This window comes from Macrotis lagotis, chromosome X (genome assembly GCF_037893015.1).
Source record: "Macrotis lagotis isolate mMagLag1 chromosome X, bilby.v1.9.chrom.fasta, whole genome shotgun sequence".
Lineage (NCBI taxonomy): Eukaryota > Metazoa > Chordata > Mammalia > Peramelemorphia > Peramelidae > Macrotis > Macrotis lagotis.
Window position 1 is genome coordinate 240,836,263 of NC_133666.1, and position 18,977 is coordinate 240,855,239.

The 18,977-nt window shown below is 38.0% G+C and overlaps 1 protein-coding gene across 5 annotated transcripts in view; it reads left to right on the forward strand.

Annotated features, from left to right (window-relative positions):
- The window catches only part of MAP1B (microtubule associated protein 1B), a 107,176-nt gene that overhangs the window by 64,800 nt on the left and 23,399 nt on the right, over positions 1–18,977 (forward strand). Inside the window, exon 1 of one of the 5 annotated variants that reach the window (XM_074202535.1) lies at positions 11,136–14,543. The exons of 1 other annotated variant lie outside the window; for it this stretch is intronic. The gene's annotated coding sequence lies outside the window, so the exon portion shown is untranslated. 3 more of the 5 variants (XM_074202533.1, XM_074202534.1, XM_074202532.1) reach the window with 3 other exon arrangements.

An 18,977-nucleotide genomic window follows, 5' to 3' on the forward strand; every position in this document is an offset into this window, starting at 1 on the left:
TATGAAAATGTGATAATATTGGAAATTATTTAAAACATTATTGATATAATACCTAATAAAAAGGAAATCTACTTGTCAGTCTTGGAAAATGTGATTCCAGGAATCAGAATTTACTGTTGTTTATTAAGCCCCGTCAGGAAAGAGGGGGTGCCTTGTCAAGTTCACATTGGTTTGTCAGACGTATTCCTCAACTGGAGAAGAGTACCTTGGGCTGTCAGAGTATGATGAAAAATATTCCTTCTAGGTGTCTGATTTCCTTTTATTTGACTATATTCACCGAGGAGCTTTCTGATACTCATTTGGTTTCTCAAAGAGACTTTTCTTTTGAGAAGAAAATGTGATGACACAAATATTCTTGTTGATTTCATAGTTACAATTCTCTGTGAAATTTAATACATTGGTACCCTTCTAAAAAGTCAACTACATCCACATATATATCTATGTTACACATGTTTACATATATACATGTATGTATGCACATACCTGTAGCTGGCCTCTTTCAAAGTTTATCAAACCAACAACCTTTTATTGTGTACTTGCTTGACACCTTCCAAATTTGATTAGGACGAATTTATTCATCAGATCTTAACTCCCTGGATGAGCTAACAGAGATGAGAGACTGAACCTGGAAGGGTAAGCATCAAACCATGTTCCCAATGTGGTACAGTAGAGGGAGATCTGTCTTCAGAGCCAGAGGGTTTCAATTCACATTCTCTTCTGTTTCCAGCTTGAGTGATGTTGAGCAATTCAGTGACCTTCCCTGCAGGACAGTTTCTTCAGGTTTCTGGGGACAGTAGACTGTCCCACTTCCAAGCTGCCTTTCAGCTTTGCATCCATGATTCTGGGTCCCAGGGGAGACCTCTTGGGGGCATTCCTTTGACAAATCCTTGAGTGGGGATTCACCCAGTTAGTGTGTTCTCTCTGCCTCTCTCTTCCCCTCCTCCTCTACTGCTCTCCCCCTCTACTTCTCTCTAGTGCTTAACTTCAGAGGTACAAGAGTTATTCCTTTTTTATCAGAACTAATATAATTAGAGTAACCAAAACATATGTTCACAATGCCCCCTAACCATAACTTAATATGGTTCTTTTTTTGCTTTTATCCTTAGCACAAATACCCTGCTTGTAATAGACACTTAATAAATTCTTATTGACTGCCTGTTACTACATATTTTCCCTCAACAACTAAATAAGATGTGCATGTGTGTATACTTTAAGTTATAGCATTGAAATTTGTAAATGAATAATTTAATAGTGAATTATATGAGCTACCTTGTGGTTATCATTATGTTATCATGTCTTTAAGGTCACTTTTTGTAGATAGTTTCTTAAAACTATTAAACCTAAGAGGTCAGTCTAGGTCTTAGCTAATCAAAGCTCTCACCTGATACAAGCATCGCCTTAATAGGGAGTTTATATCCAGCCTCTGCCTGAACATTTCTAGTGATGGAGTTATGTTCCAATTATTTAGTGCCTACTATGTCCCACTGAGGCACAAAAGCAAGCACACATCATGTAATTATATCTTTGTGTGTGTATATGTGTGTAGATGTGCAAATGCAGGGAATAGGATGGGGTGAAGAAGAAGAGCTGGTCAATTATTAAGCACTTTTTTAAGCATCTGCTTTGTGCCAGATTCAGTGTTAATCACTGGGAATACACACTCATACAAAGAAATCCACATACATCTATGTATACATTTATGCATACATGTATATAGATGCATATCTGTTTTGTGTGTATATGCATGTGTATATGTATATATATATATATATATATATATATATATCTTTATATCTCTCTCCCTCTTCTGTTTCTTTCTCTATTATATCTATGTCTCTGGCTCTCTATTCTCTCTCTCTCTCTCTCTCTCTCTCTCTCTCTCTCTCTCTCTGTGTCTGTCTGTCTGTCTGTCTCTCTCTCTTCATATATATGTCACAAAAGATAGGTCCTGACCTCAAGGAATGCTAATGGAGCAAGGAGTCAGAGAAAGGTTAGTCAGGCTGGTAGGAGGAGGAAAACTAAGTGTCATGAAAACCCCAAGAGGAGAAAGTAAACAGGAGGAGAGAATGGTTAACTGAGTTAAATGATGCAGAGAGGGTTCGAGAAGGATGGGAACTGCAGAAAAGCATTTGAACTTGGCGGTTAAGACCCTTAATCACTTTGGAGAACTCAATATCAGATGAGGGATGATGTTGAAAGTCAGATTGAAGTGGCTTAATTTAATGAGTAGAAAAGTAAAAGTAATGAATGTAGTTGGGTGTTTGGGTTTTTTCCCCTAGTGTTTTGGCTATGAAAGGAGAGTTTTAGGCCAATAACTTATAGAGATGAGAGTTTTTAAGGATGGGGAGATTTAAGCATTTTAAGTGAATAGAAAAAGAGTCAGCAGATGGGGAGAATTGAATATTGGAGATAGAAAATGTGCTTGCATGGATAAATCAGAGGAAGGGCTAAGCTAGAGGTATTAAAGGCCACTTCTTCTGAGATTAGATTAAAAGGAATGGGAGAATGGGTGAAATGATGTTTAAGGGTTTTAAGAGGGAAAAATTATTCAGGCAAATTTCCCCTGGTCGCTTTTCTGTTCTTGGTAAACTGAGACCACTCTAACCAAGAGATTAATTTTCCCTCTGACTGAGACTCCAAAGATTTAGAGCAATTAACCATTGTTAACACCTCTATGAATTCTTTCTTTTATTTAGTATGCCTTTGAGTTTCCTCTTCTTGCTCACAACTTAGTAGCCCACTTCAGCAAAATCATATGGAAAGAAAAAAAATGAATGTTTTTCTCTAAAATTTCATATCATAGATGGAAATTGCTGAGTAAACATAGTATATGTCTGAAGAATAGCAACAAAACTTGGGTCATGAAGGTAAAGATTGACTGTGGGTCTTGGCAACTAAGAAAACTGGGTTTAAAAATTGAAAAGGCATTCCTCAGTTGTTCTTGGGAAGAACTCTTGGACAAAGAACACTGAATAACCCTGATTTTAAAGAAAATGTTTTTTTCTGGGGTTTTTTTGGGAAGGCAAATACAGTTAATTGGCTTGGCCAAGGCCACACAGCTAGGCAATTATTAAGTATCTGAGACTGGATTTGAACTCGGGTACTCCTGACTCCAGGGCTGGTGCTTCATCCACTGTGCCACCTAGCCACCCCTAATTGTCAAGAAAATGTTAACATGGGTGAGGAGAAAGGGGAAAGTGGCAAAAGTACTTGAGTGTAATGAATTAGGAAGGAAAAGGGAACCTGGTTTCTACACTATTTTTTCTCAATCATTGGAAGACTTGAGAACTGAGATTAATTTGAACTGGGAGTAGATCAAGTTGAACTGGGAAGAATAACCCAGTCAACTGGGCAGTGTAAGTACTAACTGAATCTTGAGCTCTATCACTGTAATGTGCAATGACCTGAATGAAGATAGCTATGAAGTAGAAATTGGTAGAGTTCAAAGCATTGTTTTGGGGAGTGAGATGTCATCTATCTAGCATAAATCCAAATGTCCTCCTCTCTGTCAATCACTAGAAAAATTTTAATTATTTATCATTGTAGAGTGCTGAAAATACAACCCCAATTGAGCCAACATTGTGGCCAATCATGATATTGTTTTAAAAAACATTTGCAGAAATGCAGCCTGAAATTGTACTATATGTGATAGTTTATAACATGGCCTCAAGAAGCCACAGAGTCAAAGAGCTTATCTCCTGAGAATCTCCTGATATGTCTTCTGACTCTTCCACAGTTTTCATTCTCTAAAGCTTTGTTGTAGTCTTTCATTTGGCATCCTAAAAGTAGGGGATAATTGTCTTGAGCCTGTGGTCTGATAAATTAGAATTGTAATTTAAAGCAGGCATACTAATAAATGATCCATTTAGGACTACTCTTTTCCTACTTTAGTTCTTGAAAATCACTACTATAGAGACTTGTTCCAATATTCTCCTTATGGCCTCCGCTTAAAGATGATTATTTTATAATGGATGTACTTAAGTACCAGTGGATATTCAGTAGATCTTTTAAAGGAAAGAATGAGTGAGTGAAATTCAAGGATAAGGTCTGGAAGTGATGAGATTTGTATTTAATTATAAAGAAATGAGAATGGTGAAGTGCCTTGTTAAAAATTAAATTTGTTGGTGAGTTACTGTTTCTGTTTCTTATGTGATCAATACTTGTTATTTGTGTTTTCCTTTGTTAGTCCCCATTCTAAAAATTCATTCATAAACTACATGTGATTTTTTTAAGGCAGCTGGTTTTGAAGGTAAGTATTGTTGGGTAATGGTAACAGATGGGGGTGAAAGGTCAGCATTTTGCCTTGATTTGACAAATGGCAGGCATTTGACAGCAAATTAAATGTCAAATAAACCTGGCAAATGATTCAGAAAATCAATACTGAGTAAGAAAAGTTGTGAGAGCTTTGCATTGGTCATTTTGACACCCCTGGGAAATAAGTCTAGCAGGATTTTCAAATACTAAGTAAGGGTGGTAATAAATAGACACAGAGTGAAAGCTCTTTGAAAACAACAGCCTTCCATGATTTTAAGTAGGGTCTGCCTTAAATGGGCCACCCTGCTGTGTGTTAATTGTGTTATATGCAAGTATCCATCATTTTGTGAAGTGTCCACAGTCTTCTCCCCTGCCCAGCTGGCTTCTTGGCTACTGACCATTTAGATGAGCTAGAAGGGACAGGGCTCAGATGGATTGGATTTGAATTTCCAATCTGCATGTGTGTCACAGCATCTGCATTTTTTACTGTATTCTACCATCAAAAAATTGTTTTTTTTAAGGTCTCAGCCTTCCTCAATTAGAATAGATAAGATATTAAAAATTGTATGTGGAGTTGTCTTTTCCCCAAGCACTGCTGTTTGATGTCAGGGCCATGACATGGAAGGAGAGAAGATGGGGGGGTTGGGGAGAAGAAGTTAGTTTACAGTTGTTGTTGGTATGTGTACATAAGTTAACTCTTAACCTTTTTAGAACCCCCAGTGATAAGGGCTGGATGATTAGGATCTAATTCCCCTTCTCTTCCCACTTCCCCCTTATAACCTCACCTCCAAAATCAGGCTCCATATTGCTGCCCTTTTGTTTTTATTTATATAATTTTTTATCTTCTAATGTTCATTCTACCTTGATTTAGATATTTGATTAGGTTACCTAATGTGGAAGAACTAGTCCACTGGCTGGTTCTTTCTCCAGGGATATGCCTTCTGGTGGAGATAAATTATCTTAGTGAATTTACTATATTGAAATGGCTCCTGAGCACAACCAGTTGAGAATATGCCCTATGGGCCACATTAAACAGATTTAGTTCCCTTTTTAGCTGTCAAATTTTAGAGAAGCTTATTTTGCCCTGTATCTTGGGGGCATGAGGGGGGGGAGGGTGACAAGCAACAATGGAGTTTGAGTTCCTTGAGCAGTATTTCATCTGAATCTCAAGTCTGAGGACTTTTTGTTAATATGTAATAGTTCCCATGCAAATAATTTGATTGAATAGAATTGTATGCTTTTGAAAGTTTCCACAAACCTTAATCAACTTCCTTTCACTGTCCTTTCAATAGGGCAGTGATTAATTAATCTTAATACCTTTCATTAATGACACAATCATCATAAGAATAGAAGTATGTATAGAATATTTTACATAGATTTATACATATGCATATATTCATATACATATTTGTGTCTAATGGTAGCCATGATGGGGTGTGAAAGGCAAAAAGAAGGGAAAGAAATTTACGTGATAAATTCTAGATTTAAAAGGAACAGCAAATTGTCCATAATAGATTTGCATTTTCACGTGCAGTTGGTTTTTTTTTTATTGTACCATTACAGAAAAGCCTTTAAGGCTTCAGAGTGTTTTCATAGCCATGGATGAATGAAGAAATAAAAAGATTAAATTACCTAATGTGTGCAAAGCATGGGCTAGAGATAGGGATACAAACGGATAGGGAAGACACTGCAGTCTTATAAGCTTATATTCTAATGGAGGTGAGCCTTCACCTCATTTGTTCCTCATAGCAGCCCTCAGCAAACTTCAATGGCCTCATCAAGACCGAAATGCTCAATTTGGCATTCAAAGCCCTCTATAGCCTAGCTCCCTCCTACTTTTCCAGTTTTCTTAAACCTTCCTCCCCAATCGGGTTTCACTAGCTTGCAGCTTGTTCTACCAACAAGACAGACCCTCTCTCTGCTTCAGGCAATGTTAGCCAGAATGCTTTCCCTCTTCAAATCCAACTACTGACCTCCCTGTTCTTTTAAGTCCCAATTAAAATCTCAGCTTGTAAGGGACAGCTAGGTGGCACAGTGGATAAAGCACCGGCTCTGGAGTCAGGAGTCCCTGGGTTCAAATCCGGTCTCAGACACTTAATAATTACCTAGCTGTGTGGCCTTGGGCAAGCCACTTAACCCCATTGCCTAGCAAAAAACAAAAAAAAAAAAACTAAAAAAAATCTCACCTTGTAGAGGAAGGCTTCCCCAATCCCTCTTAATTCATCTCTGTTAATTTTCTCCTATTTCTCCTATGTAAAGCTTACCTTCTTTCTTTACTTGTTTGCACGTTTACTCTCCCATTAGATTGTAAACTCCTAGAGGGCAGGGACTAGTTTTTGCCTCATTTTGTAGCTTAGCACTGTGTCTGGCATGTGTAGTGTATGCTTAATAAATATTCATTGATTTATTGAGATAAAGAAACTGAAGTACAGAAGGTTTCTTGACTGCTAACTCCACAGTATCCCTTTCAAGGTCATATAGCTGATAGTGGAGCTGGACTTTGAACCATGAGTCTTTTAACTCTCCCTCATACTTTTTTTCCAGTATTTCTTCTAATCATAAAGTTAAGATAAAAATGTTGGATCCTAGTCTTACTGTGGCCATGAAGTGATAGTTTTAAAGCATATCTCTGTTTCACCCCCTGAGATTTTTCATAATCCACCAATGAAAGCTTATCCTGGCAGAAACCTCACAAAAAATAATTTTGGGGTTAGGTTAGAGGTTCTTTAACCAGGGGGAGGGTGTGAGTGGGTGTGTGTCCCCTTTGACACTGTGGTGAAGTCTATGAATCCCTTCTCAGAATGTTTTCAAATGCCTAAAATAAAATACAAAGGGTTATAAAGGAATTCAGTTATATCAACAAATTATAAACATTTCAAAAAACTAAGTGCGTGGAGTCCAATTAAGGACCCCTTGGCTTATATGCTATCTTGGGGTCACAGCGATCTAAACTACTATAATTTTATGATTCTTGATTTAAAAAAAAACCCTAAGGAAAACTTATAGGAAATGCCTGTGAATTGGATTTTATTATATGTGGCAGTCACATGAATAAATGAGTAACGATCACCACAGGTGACTGAAAAATAGCTTCTGGGTAGATGAGGCAGGTGTAGGAGCTCCTGTCAGTAGAGAAAGTTGAAACCCACAGAAAAATGTTAAATCCAAATTGACAGCTAATGTGGAGGGCCAGGGGAAGTACTCAAAAGCATACAGGACTGCATTATTTAGGAAGCTTGTTTAGCCTTGGGATAAGGTCATTTAAGTTTTATGAAGCTTCAACTCAGTTTAAAATGCCAGTTTCTATGTTGTTTAAAAAGTTCCTAGGGATTTAAAGACCCACTAGGAAGAAGGAGGAAAGGGAAAGATTTGTTAGTGGGGGGGAAAGGGAATCTAAGTTATGGACCAAAGGGCGACTTATTAAATATTCAGTTTGTATAACTAAGATAGACACCAATTTGGAGTCAATAGATTTGAAGGTTTTTGAATCCAGGCTTTATTAATACTTTGCCCCATGACTTAAAGCAACAACCTACTTACCTTTCTAGGCTCAGTTTTTCCATTAGTAAAATGCATGAGTTTGAGAGATGATCTTTACAGTTCTTTTCAAACTTAAAAATTATGTAACTTTTTTCTACTATACTTTAAAGAAGATTTAAGAAATTCTGAACTTTCTCCCAGTCTGTAAGAAGTAATGGGTTTCTTAAAGGCTACTCTGCTAATATAGACCAAAAGAAACCTGTCTAGTCATCTTCCATGATAACGAAGAAAATTCAGAAATAGATGAGAGCTAGAGGGGACCTCAGAGCCTTCTAAGCTAATCCCTTTATTTTACAGACAGGGAAGTCAGATCCAGAGAATGATGTATAAGTAGTGGTCAGAATTCAAACCTAGTCTTCTGTCTCCAAATTTACTCAGAACATTGGAGGTTCACTTTGAGACAATGGTCCTTCAATGCCTGCCTCAGAAATAAACAGCTAATTTTTGTTGCTGTTGTTGTTAAGTTGGTTTAGTCTAGGCTGACTCTGTGAACCCATTTGGAGTTTTCTTGACAAAGATACTGGAGTGTTTTATCATTTTTTTTTCTCCAGCTTATTTTAAAGTTAGGAAACTGAGTCAAGCAACTTGTCCAGAGTCACATAGCTAAATGTCTAAGGCCAGATTTGAACTTAGGTCCTCCTTACTCCTAGACCAGTGCCCTATCCTCTACCCCATTTAACTGCCTCTTATTTGCTGTCCTATCAATAGACTGTCACTTTTATCTCATCTAGAATTGGACCTGGAACCGGCACCCTTTCTAGGGGTGATGACTATCTGAGCTTTTGGCATATCTTTGAATAAATAATCTCTTTCTCTATTCTAGCCTCCTTAGCTGCTACCAAAAGTGTCAGCATTTCAGTCTAGGGGAAGCAGACCTACCTGGTACCACCTCTGCTGGTGTTTTTTTTTTCCTTCTAGAGGTGAAATATATTCCCTTCCTTTACGAATCTGGCATTAGAAGAGAGGAATAGGGAAGAGGGAAGAAGATAAGGGGGTGATGATGGAAGGAAGAAGGATCAAGGAGGCTTGTAAGATGCAGAGGGAAATGAAAGACATTTCCTTGGTTGGTATTGGACCTGAAGGGAGAGTGTTGGTATTGGACCTGAAGGGAGAGTAGGCAAAGGTACATGGGTACATTGGCCACACCAGTTATATGTTGTTCTCCATTAAAGAAGGCTGGGTTTTTCAGGAGAGTCTTACAATGGGTTTGTATAGGACAGTTCTGAAAGATATTAAATAAACCACATTAGAAACAAATAGATACCTAACCATCTAAGTGAGAATTATGGTCTATTCTAAAATTTAGACATAATTTTCAGTCAGTATTTCATAATAATTTAACTCACTTCTTGTTCATTTCACTCAAGAGTTCCAACAATGGCTTTAGGTGTTCATTGATGAGATTGGATGGATGTCCTACGAGTTTCCTACCATCTATAGAAGTTTGTTAGGAAGAAAGAGTTTTGTCCTAATGTTGTGTCAAACATTTAGTGACTATGTGACCCTGGGATACCATCTAGCCTCCCTATGCTTCAATTTCCTCATCCATAAAATAGGGATGATACCAAGCAACCTCCATAGATTTGTTGTGAGGTCCAAATGAAATAATGTATATAAAACATTTTGCAAACCATAAAATTACTATTCAAAAGAATTCACACCATTTTGCCTTGTCTTTTATCCTACCACAAGATCTCATTGATAGATAGCAAAGTGAAATGATGACAGTAATAGAATATGAATTGCAAATGCAAACTAATAACAGGGAATTAGACCAGTCTTTGAGAGTCCAGGCATACTGGGCAGTGTATCTACTTATGAATTCTTTTAATACATAATTTATTAATCGTTTGTGTGTCATGACCCTCTTTGCCAGTCTGGTGAATGACCCTTTCTCAAAATAACTAATTGTTATATTTAAATCTGCCTCCCTCCAAAACCTCCTCCCCCCAAACCAAATAATGCAAAAAACCTATGATTACAAAGGGAGCCAATTGCATTGAAATACAGATATAAAAAAAAATTTAAACCCCAAGGTATTGTGACCTATAAAAAGTTCAAGGGACATAGTTTCTTGATAATTAATCATTTCATCAATCATGCTAGCAATAACGTGACACTCTCAAATGTCAAAAAAAAAACCTCATAAAACTCACTTGATGCTTTTTTGCTGTTGGAAGAATGGGTAATCCTGAAGTTAACAATCGACTCTAATTGGTTAGCAAGTGATGAGAGAGAGTGACCGTAATGAGAGTGAAAGTATTCCAGTGAAGGGCTGGGAGACATGATTTTGATCATCACCTGACTTTTTGATCATCACCTATCTGACTTGAACACAATGGGCCAATTTCACCCAGATTAGATTAAATTCTTTGTAAACTTCTTTAGTTGAGTGAGTCTCCCACACAGGTCTCATCTATCAACAATGTCCTTCCAAAATCCTGGTCCTAATTGATTGTTAATATAAGATATAAATAATCATTTTTTTCAGTTGAGAACCTCTGGTTTAGCAAAATAAGTAGTTGCCCTTATCAAGGGGCATGATCACAGAATATTGAAATTAAAATGGAACTTAGAAATCTTGAGACCTTTATCTGAATAGGAAGAGTGCTCCAAAACATTTTCAAACATGATCAGTTAGAAACCTGTGGGAATGGGGATCCCACAGGCCTGCATGGCAACCCATTTCAATGGACAGCTTCCATTGTTAGGAAACTTTTCCTCATGCTGAATTGAAAATTGCCTCTTAGCAACCACCACTTATTGCTCCTAGTTCTATGCTCAGGGACTAACAGACATAAATGTAATCACTCTTCTACATAGAGCATCAAACAGGCAGGCATTGTGACCTATAACATTCCCAAGTGTAGCTTGGAATCAGATTAAAATGTAATTTGGAAATATTTAACAAAATAAGTAAAACACAATAGAGCATAAATAATGTGAAAATGTGGTTTGTCTAAGTCAGTAGATTCTTATGTAAGGTTTAATGACCCCATATATATATTGTATTTCAGTATAATCTATTTCCTTTTTATTTAATTTTAAGCATTTAAAAACATTTTGAATACCATCTGTATCCAGATAAAGAGCCGTGGAGTTTGAACAAAGTTCAAGGACTATTCCATTTAATTTAGAGGGGAAAAAACAGATATCTTATTGTCTGATCTTGCTATCTCTTAGACTTTTTGTTCCTTCCTTAAGGATGTGATTTCTTTCTCATCACACTCAATTTGGATCAATGTACAGCGTGGAAACAAAATAAAGACTGACAGATTGCTTTCCGTGGGGGGGGGGGGTGAAGTAAGATAGGGAGAAAAATTGTAAAACTCAAATAAAATCTTTAATTAAAAAAAATTCTGAGAAGGGGTCCATGTGTTGGTTCACCATACTGCCAAGGGGATTCAGGATAGTTAAGGCAGTTAATGTTAATTAAGATTATTTAGGTAAAGTTACAATAGCTAGGGTTACAAACCTATTCTAGACCACTTCATTTTTCTTCTCTATTAAATGAGGGTCTTGGTCTAGACAGTTAAGTTTTTGTCTACATTTAATAGGAAGGGACTTTAACAGAAAGCATATTGGATTTGAAATCTGAAGACTTGTATTCAACTGTGGTCTCACCACGCCCATTCTGTGTGACATTAGGCAATTCATCTCATCTCCCAGGGTCTAAGTTTCCTTTTCTATAAAATGCAGGAGTTGACTGCTATGTCCTTTAGGATTTCTTCCAGCTCTTTATGACTTAGAAAGTAACAAACAAAGTAAGATCTGTAAAACTTCAAGACAATCTGGAGAAAAAGGAAAAAAAAATTCTAATATACCTAAAATCTCTGCAAAATAAAAAAAGTCTAAGTCCTAGTTCATTTATTTGTTATTATTTAACCCAATCAAATTCTAATTCATATATGCATGCATATATACACATTCCACCATCACCACTTCCATTTTTAAAGTCTTGAGTTAACATAAGCGTACTTTGACTCGTTCTCTGGCATAATGAGAAAAGAATCTTAACAGAAGGGTAAAATTATCAGAATTAATAAGAAAATAGAATAGGAGGTAAACAGAGACCAAATAGAGAAAACTTTATTTCCTTTTGATAGAAATAAAATATTTCCAAAGAAATCTGGGGGAGAAATAAATAATAGCAGTAATAATATATTAATAATTGCTGGCATTTAAATAGTGCTCTGAGGTATACAGCACTTTTGAAATATTGTCTCTTACAAGGAAAGTAGTTATTATTATTCCCATTTTGCAAATGAAGAAACAGGATTTATTTTTTATTGTTTTTAATTTAATGATAACTGAAGTTAGAAGACAGAGAAAACTGGAAACTAAATAGGAAATGGTTCAGAATCCAAGCTACTGCAAGGATACTACAGGACACCAGAATACTTTCCAGGACAATAGAGAGGGTATGATACAACAATACCATTACCTAGGATATGTATTTCTCATCTATAAAATAAAAAAAAAATCCAATTATATCTTTCAGCTAAAGGAATTATAATTTAAAGGGAAGAATCAAGAAGAGGAGAAAGAAGTGATGGTAATCAGCCTTAGCATCACTGGTTATGGTCATTCTCTGAGCTCATCTCCAACTTTAGAACAACATTCAGTTGTCTTTCCTGCCACTCCATTCCCAAAATAAGCATCTCTTGATCAACATGTCATTATTTTTTTTTTTTGTAGAGGAAGAGGGAGGGAAAAGGGAAAGGAAGAGAATTTATTAGGCATCTCATTTGACTCTCACAGCAATCCTGGGAGGTATGTTCTATTTTATAATTATTGTCCTCATTTTGGAGTTGAGGAAACTGAAGCTGATAGAAGTGAAATATTTGCTCAGGATCACATAGCTAGGAAGAGTCTTGAGACTAGATTTGAACTCAGGTCTTCTTGACTCCAGGTCCATTGTTCTAACCACCGCCATCACCTAATTTTGCACATAGTATTTAATAAATATTTTTTGATGAGTTAACCAATTCTTCGAACTTTTTGTTAGCAGCAGCAACATACTATATTTATCTAACATTTTTCTGTTACGAAGTATTTTTATAGATGTCATTCAATGATCTCATGAGGCTGATGGCAACTTCTTTTTGCAGGGGGTGAGTGGTTTGGAATTTATGATTTCATTTGTGTAGGGAGTTCCTTCCTGAATACACTCCCTTCACCAATCTAAGGTTACTTGGGATATACTGAGTGGTCAAAGGGCTTTCATAGGGTCCTATGGGCCAAGCAGAGGGAAGATTTGAACTCAGGTGATATACCTGAATTTGAGGCCAGTTCTCTATCTAACAACACACTGCCTCTCTGCAAATATAAGTCTTCCCCTTTTACAGATGAGGAAACTGAGGTCCAGAGATTATAATGAGACTTCCATGGGGTCTCCCACTAAGCAGAGTGAGACAAGATCCAAGGCTTCCAATGACAAAAACAGATGTCCCTTCCAACTCTAAGATTCTCCACCTGTGAGAGTCTTTGATTCTATGAAATGCAGTTTTCTGAGCTGCAAGCTAAGCTCTCCAATAATAACAAGGACAGATGAATAGAAAGAGGGGCCCAATTTGGTCTGATGTATAGGGTTCTCTGGGAAATCAAAGAACTAGTCATCAGATGGTCCCTCCTCCACCACTACCCCCCCCCCATTCTCTGAACAGTGAAGATTTTACACACCCTGGGAGATGATCTCAGGGAGCCATTTCCTGGTCCTGGATCTATTGATTTTCTGTCTAGACTGATAATTTGGCCACCTCCAAGCCCCCTCATGAGAGCCTCAGCGCCTTCTTCCAGCACCTTTGTGTATTTTAGTTGAGTCTCCTCCAGGTCAAGTGTAACGGGGGCTCTGGAGCTTTGGCAGAAGGAAGGTTTATTTGTATAGGCCAGGAGCTTGGTCAAGTTTTTGTTCCCAGAGTCTGCTGGGATCTCGGGTATTAATCAATAGGCAGTGGGTAAATTTGTAGCATGCAGAACAAAATGGAGGCTTTTGTTTGTCCTTAGCGGTGTGGGATCCCATTCTGAATGATCTCACTCCCTGCTCCAAATGTGGACAACATGGAAATCAATGTGCCAGACACTGGTGTGTTGCTACTGTCTACTTGTCCGACATGACTCTTGGAACTAGTTGAGCAGGAATTTTTGTAATCTTTTTTTATTCTCCCCCCCCTTTTTTTTTTTGAAAAAAAAAGTGAAAGGAAAAAGGCAATAAGAATATTACATAGGGGTCAGCCATATACTAATCATTTAAAAATATTTCATTTGAGATGGGATTTTGAGGTGAGATGTGCCCCTCCAAAGGGGGGGGGGAAGCTATTGTGTTGTTTGCTTCAATGGGGAGCTCATGCCCCCTCTGAGAAGAAGGCTCAGGAAGAATGCCCCAGACAGATTGAGGTCTGTAGCATCCCCAGTGCCTCGAAGTTAATTAAAAAAGGAGAGAGGATTTTTGTGGGGGACTCTGGCAACTAACAGTTCACTTTCTGTTCTCCTGAAGAACAGAAGATTCATTGGAGAGCTCTGCTGACTCAGGCATCTGACACACATCCCCACACCCTCCTCTTCTTCCCTCCTTCTCTTTGCTTCCCTCCCCTCGGCTTCTAACTCCCTCTCTCCCAGACAAACAGCATCATGCTTGAAGAGGCAGCTGGGATGGAAGAGGAAATAGGAATAGAATTAAAATTGCATGGACTCGACAACCTAGGTTATAGCTCTGTTGACTCTGCCTCTAACTAGCTGTGCCACCCTAGGTGAGTGACTTAATCTCTCTGGGCTAAGCTTCCTCATCTTTAAAATGAGAGGGTCTCTGGGGCCCATTTCTAGCCCTAAATTTCCATAATGCCCAATGTTTTGTTTATATAAGCAGAAAAGATACCTGGATGCTGTTTTTAATGGAAAGTTGGAATTAGAAACCAAGTGAATAGGCAACCTGGTGTTATTAGTTCATGTACTTCTCCTAATTTAGTTGGTTATTTTTTATTTATATTGTTCATATTGTTGTTTATTATAAATCTTTATTGTATTTATATTGTTGTTTTATTTTATAAAAACAGGAAATACTCTTTGACATAATTCTTTTTTAGGTTTTTGCAAGGCAAACGGGGTTAAGTGGCTTGCCCAAGGCCATACGGCTAGGTAATTATTAAGTGTCTTGAGACTGAATTTGAACCCAGATACTCCTGACTCCAGGGCCTGTGCTTTATCCACTATGCCACCTAGCTGCTCCCCCTTCCTTCTTTTCTTAAAAAAGTCCTTTTGACTTGAATAGTTATCCTTTTTCTTTTGAATAGTTAGATTATGTAGGGTACAACACATTACTTTTTAAAAAAAACTTATTTCAGTTCTAAATTATTTATCTCCCCTCCTCCACCCTTTGAGAAGCAAAGAAAACTATTCTATATGTGTATAATTATGCAAAATAAATTGCTGCATTAGTTCTCAACATTAGTCTCAGCATAGAGATACAGATGAAAATGTGGCTCAGTATCCCAGAGATGAAAGAAATCTTGGGAGGCTGTCTAATTCTATCTTCTCACTTCTTGACCACTTCCATGTGTCCATCTTGTTCTGAACATGTCACTGTATCATAGAATCATACTGAGTCTTAGAACTGGAAGGGACCTTAAAGAAGTCCAACTTCCCATCCATTTCAGGAATCTCTTCTGTAGAAGCTTTTGACAGTTGGTTGTTCAATCTCTACTTGAATACTCATTTCCATTTTGGAATACTATTAGCTGCTGTTGTTGCCTTTTAATACTTCAAAAAGTTGTGGCCCTTTACCTTCTACTTGTTTGTTCTAGTTCTTTGCTTTGGAGCTACACAGAATAAATTTAACTTGTTGCCACATGATAGCCCTTCAGAGGTTTCAAGCTAGCAACCATGCCCTTTCCCTCCCCAAAAGTACTCCAAGAGAAGCATAACAGCTTCTACTATTTCTTATGATGTGATCTCGACATCTGAATATGTCAAAAAATCTAGAACATGTGCAGTCTCTCAAATTCTGATGGAATATCAATTCTCACCTTGTAAGATCCATGAAGAATGAGTATGAATATTTCTCAGTTTCAGATCAGCTATGGGCACAGCACTATGGTCTCTCCTTCTAAAACAAGGATTCTTAACTGTTTCTTTGTCAGTAGACCACCCCATGGGCAACCTGGTGAACCTTTCTTAGAAAAGTTGTTATTCGGTTGTTTTCAGTCACTTCTGATTCTTCACGATCCTACTTAGAATGCTAGGATAGTTTGCCATTTCTTTCTCTGCTTTATTTTTACAGATGCAGAAATTGAGGCAAACAGGGTTAAGTGACTTTCTCAGAGTCACACAACAAGTAAGATGTATCTTCCTGACTTCAGGCCTATGTATCCTCTGTTACACCTAGCTACCCCTTTCTTAGGGCTTTTTAAATGCATAAAATGAAATAAATTGCAAAATCTTAAAAAAGAAATCTATTCAGGGCGGCCAGGTGGTACAGTGGATAAAGCACTGGCCCTGGAGTCAGGAGTACCTGGGTTCAAATCTGGTCTCACACACTTAATAATTACCTAGCTGTGTTGTGTGGCCTTGGGCAAGCCACTTAACCCCGTTTGCCTTGCAAAAACCTAAAAAAAATCTTAATATAATAAAACAGGAATAAAAATAATAAAAACAAAGGGAATTTTTAAAAAATCCTACAAATTCATTGATCCCTGGTTAAGAGTTTTTAATTCATCTATTCCAAAGCCAATGGAAATAATGATTGCAGACTTGAGGATCAGTATGCAATGGGGATTGAAGACAGAAGAAATCTTGAGTGCTGTTGATCTTTTCAAGTTTTGTATGGATACCACCAAAGTATAAGGATCCAGCTCTTTTTTACAATATCTTTTCTCCCTTTCCTCCTCTAATTCCATTTCTTTTTTATATTCCTTTCTCTCTTTCTTACTGTACCCTTTTTCCTTCTGTGATTCTGGTTTTAAAGAAACAGTTTTATGTATAAGCATTCTTGTAAAAGTTCTGAGCTATTTGTAGGAAATACACAGTAAATATCCAAGTAATTTAAAAAAAAACTTCAAAATATTTCAAAATAACCTACAACTAACCTACCCTTTTCCCCCTCTATGCCCCCTCCTCCAAATAGCCTAATCCCTAGAAGACATATAGATCTACTGAATCTTTAAGGTTTTTAACAAGAGGAAAGGGTAATATTGTTTTATTAGGGGGGAAATAGTCTTGGTTTAGAAGCAACTTGAGCTAGTGAATAATGTGCAGGAATTGGGTTCAAATCTACCTTCTGACACTTATTATCTATGAGACCATAATAAAATCACTTCTCTTCCTTGAACCTCAGGCAATGCCCTAAAATTCATCTACTAAGCTGTAGACAGATTGCTGTTCAATCTGAGTGTTTAATGGTCTTTGGAACAGCTTAAACAACTATTTAATCATCAGTAGGAAGGGTAGTTTGCTTTCAGGTATTTCTTTCTTTCCCCACCCCAATTTTCATCTTTTCTTTACAATGAAGTGGCTCTGATTTCCCTTACTTAAGGTAACAAACATTGGGTACGGACTGTCCAGGAAGACTCTTGACAATTGAGTGTTCTTTTCTGTGTTGAAGCCATACGTGAGAAAACCAGCAGCCCTCCAACCCCACACTCTCCAATCCCCCAGCTAGCAAGCCATTCATGGGGGCTGCATAACAGTTTTCTTGTGAGGTGCAGAATAATTTGCACAGTGGTCCAAAAGAAGTGATGGAAACGTGTTGCTTTTCTTTCTTGGGAACTTCTGTTCTGAAACAACTGAATGAGACCTTTACAAATGCTGCGGCAGCCTCCTCCCTCAAGCAAACCTGGCCACGTTCCCAGAGTGAAGACTGGGAACACCAAATATCCCACTTTCTGAGAGCCACAGCAGCCTGCCCTGAAGACAGTCTGCAGTTCCAAGAGCTGGCGTCACCAGTGGGTGCTGGGGGGAAGGGGGAGAGGGGGCTCCGCCAGCCTCAGAACTGGCCAGATGCCTCAAGGACCCAGCCCTTGGTTACATAGTCCTGTGGAGGAATTTTGGCCAACAGACAGCCAGGCTGTGATCAGGGCTCAACTGCAGGCTTTCTTCTGTTTTTTCCTTTAATCCCTTCTCTTCATTCAGATCCAACTTTAGGAAAACAAAACAAAACAAACTTTTGTTGGAGGAGGAACCCTAGCATCCTAGGTGAAGGTCTTTGTTGTGGTACTGGGGGATTCTAGCAAGCAGGATGAGAAGTAAAGGGTGAGTTGAATTCCAGTGGGGTTAGCTCTGAAGCCACCCCTGCTGTGGCTGGGGGATAAACAGCAGCTGCCACGTGACGTGACCCTGGTTGTTGTGTTCCCTCTCTGAAAGTCAGAGAGAGGAGAAGCGGGATCCTATGGATCGGTGAGCATCAGCCCAAGTTTTATATATCAGGCTTGTAGCTAGTTCTCTTGGAAAGGGGAAACTAGGGGCAGATGCAGCTACTGACCACCCAGAGGTGGTAAGCAAGACTATTGCTGCCGAGAGATGAGGATGCCTGCAGTTGGGAGGTGCTAGTAGCAAGGTTGTGAGAATCCCTGGGAAGAGAAAGTAAGTAACTTTTTCTCTATCACCTATTGGGGGGGTTAGAGCTCGGGAACCCCACTTTGATGACACCTGGAAGAGGTCTGCTTTTGCCAGTTCCTGTATCAGGACTGCATTTTTTGGCTTAGACAGTAGGTAGTTGTGTTTTGCAAATGATAGTGCTAAAGATGTGACCCAGATGTGATCTCTTTCTTCTCATTGGTCTGAGACTGCAGATCAGGTGTGGCAGAATCTGGCTCTGGTTGTTCCTAGGAAGTCTCTAACTTTTTTTTGTTGTTTCTGAGACTGCTCTGTCAAGAGGAAATGGACAGCAGGTTTTATTGGTTTTGAGTTGTGATTCCTTTTATATCATTTTGATTAGTGAATTCAATTTAATTTTCTTTTAAACACCCAAAGTGGTCATGGAAAAAGATTGCCGGATCTAAAGAAATCAGTTGTAGATTGTAATATTGGCAACAAAAGAACCTTTTATTCAATGGATTCACTTAATTATCTTTTCTGGAGCTCTTCCCTCATCCTAAATCTTTTTTTGCTAGTTCATATAATGCAACATTATTTTACTTTGGAGTTTCTTCCTTTCTAGGCTAAAAACCTTTAACCATCTTCTAGATATATTC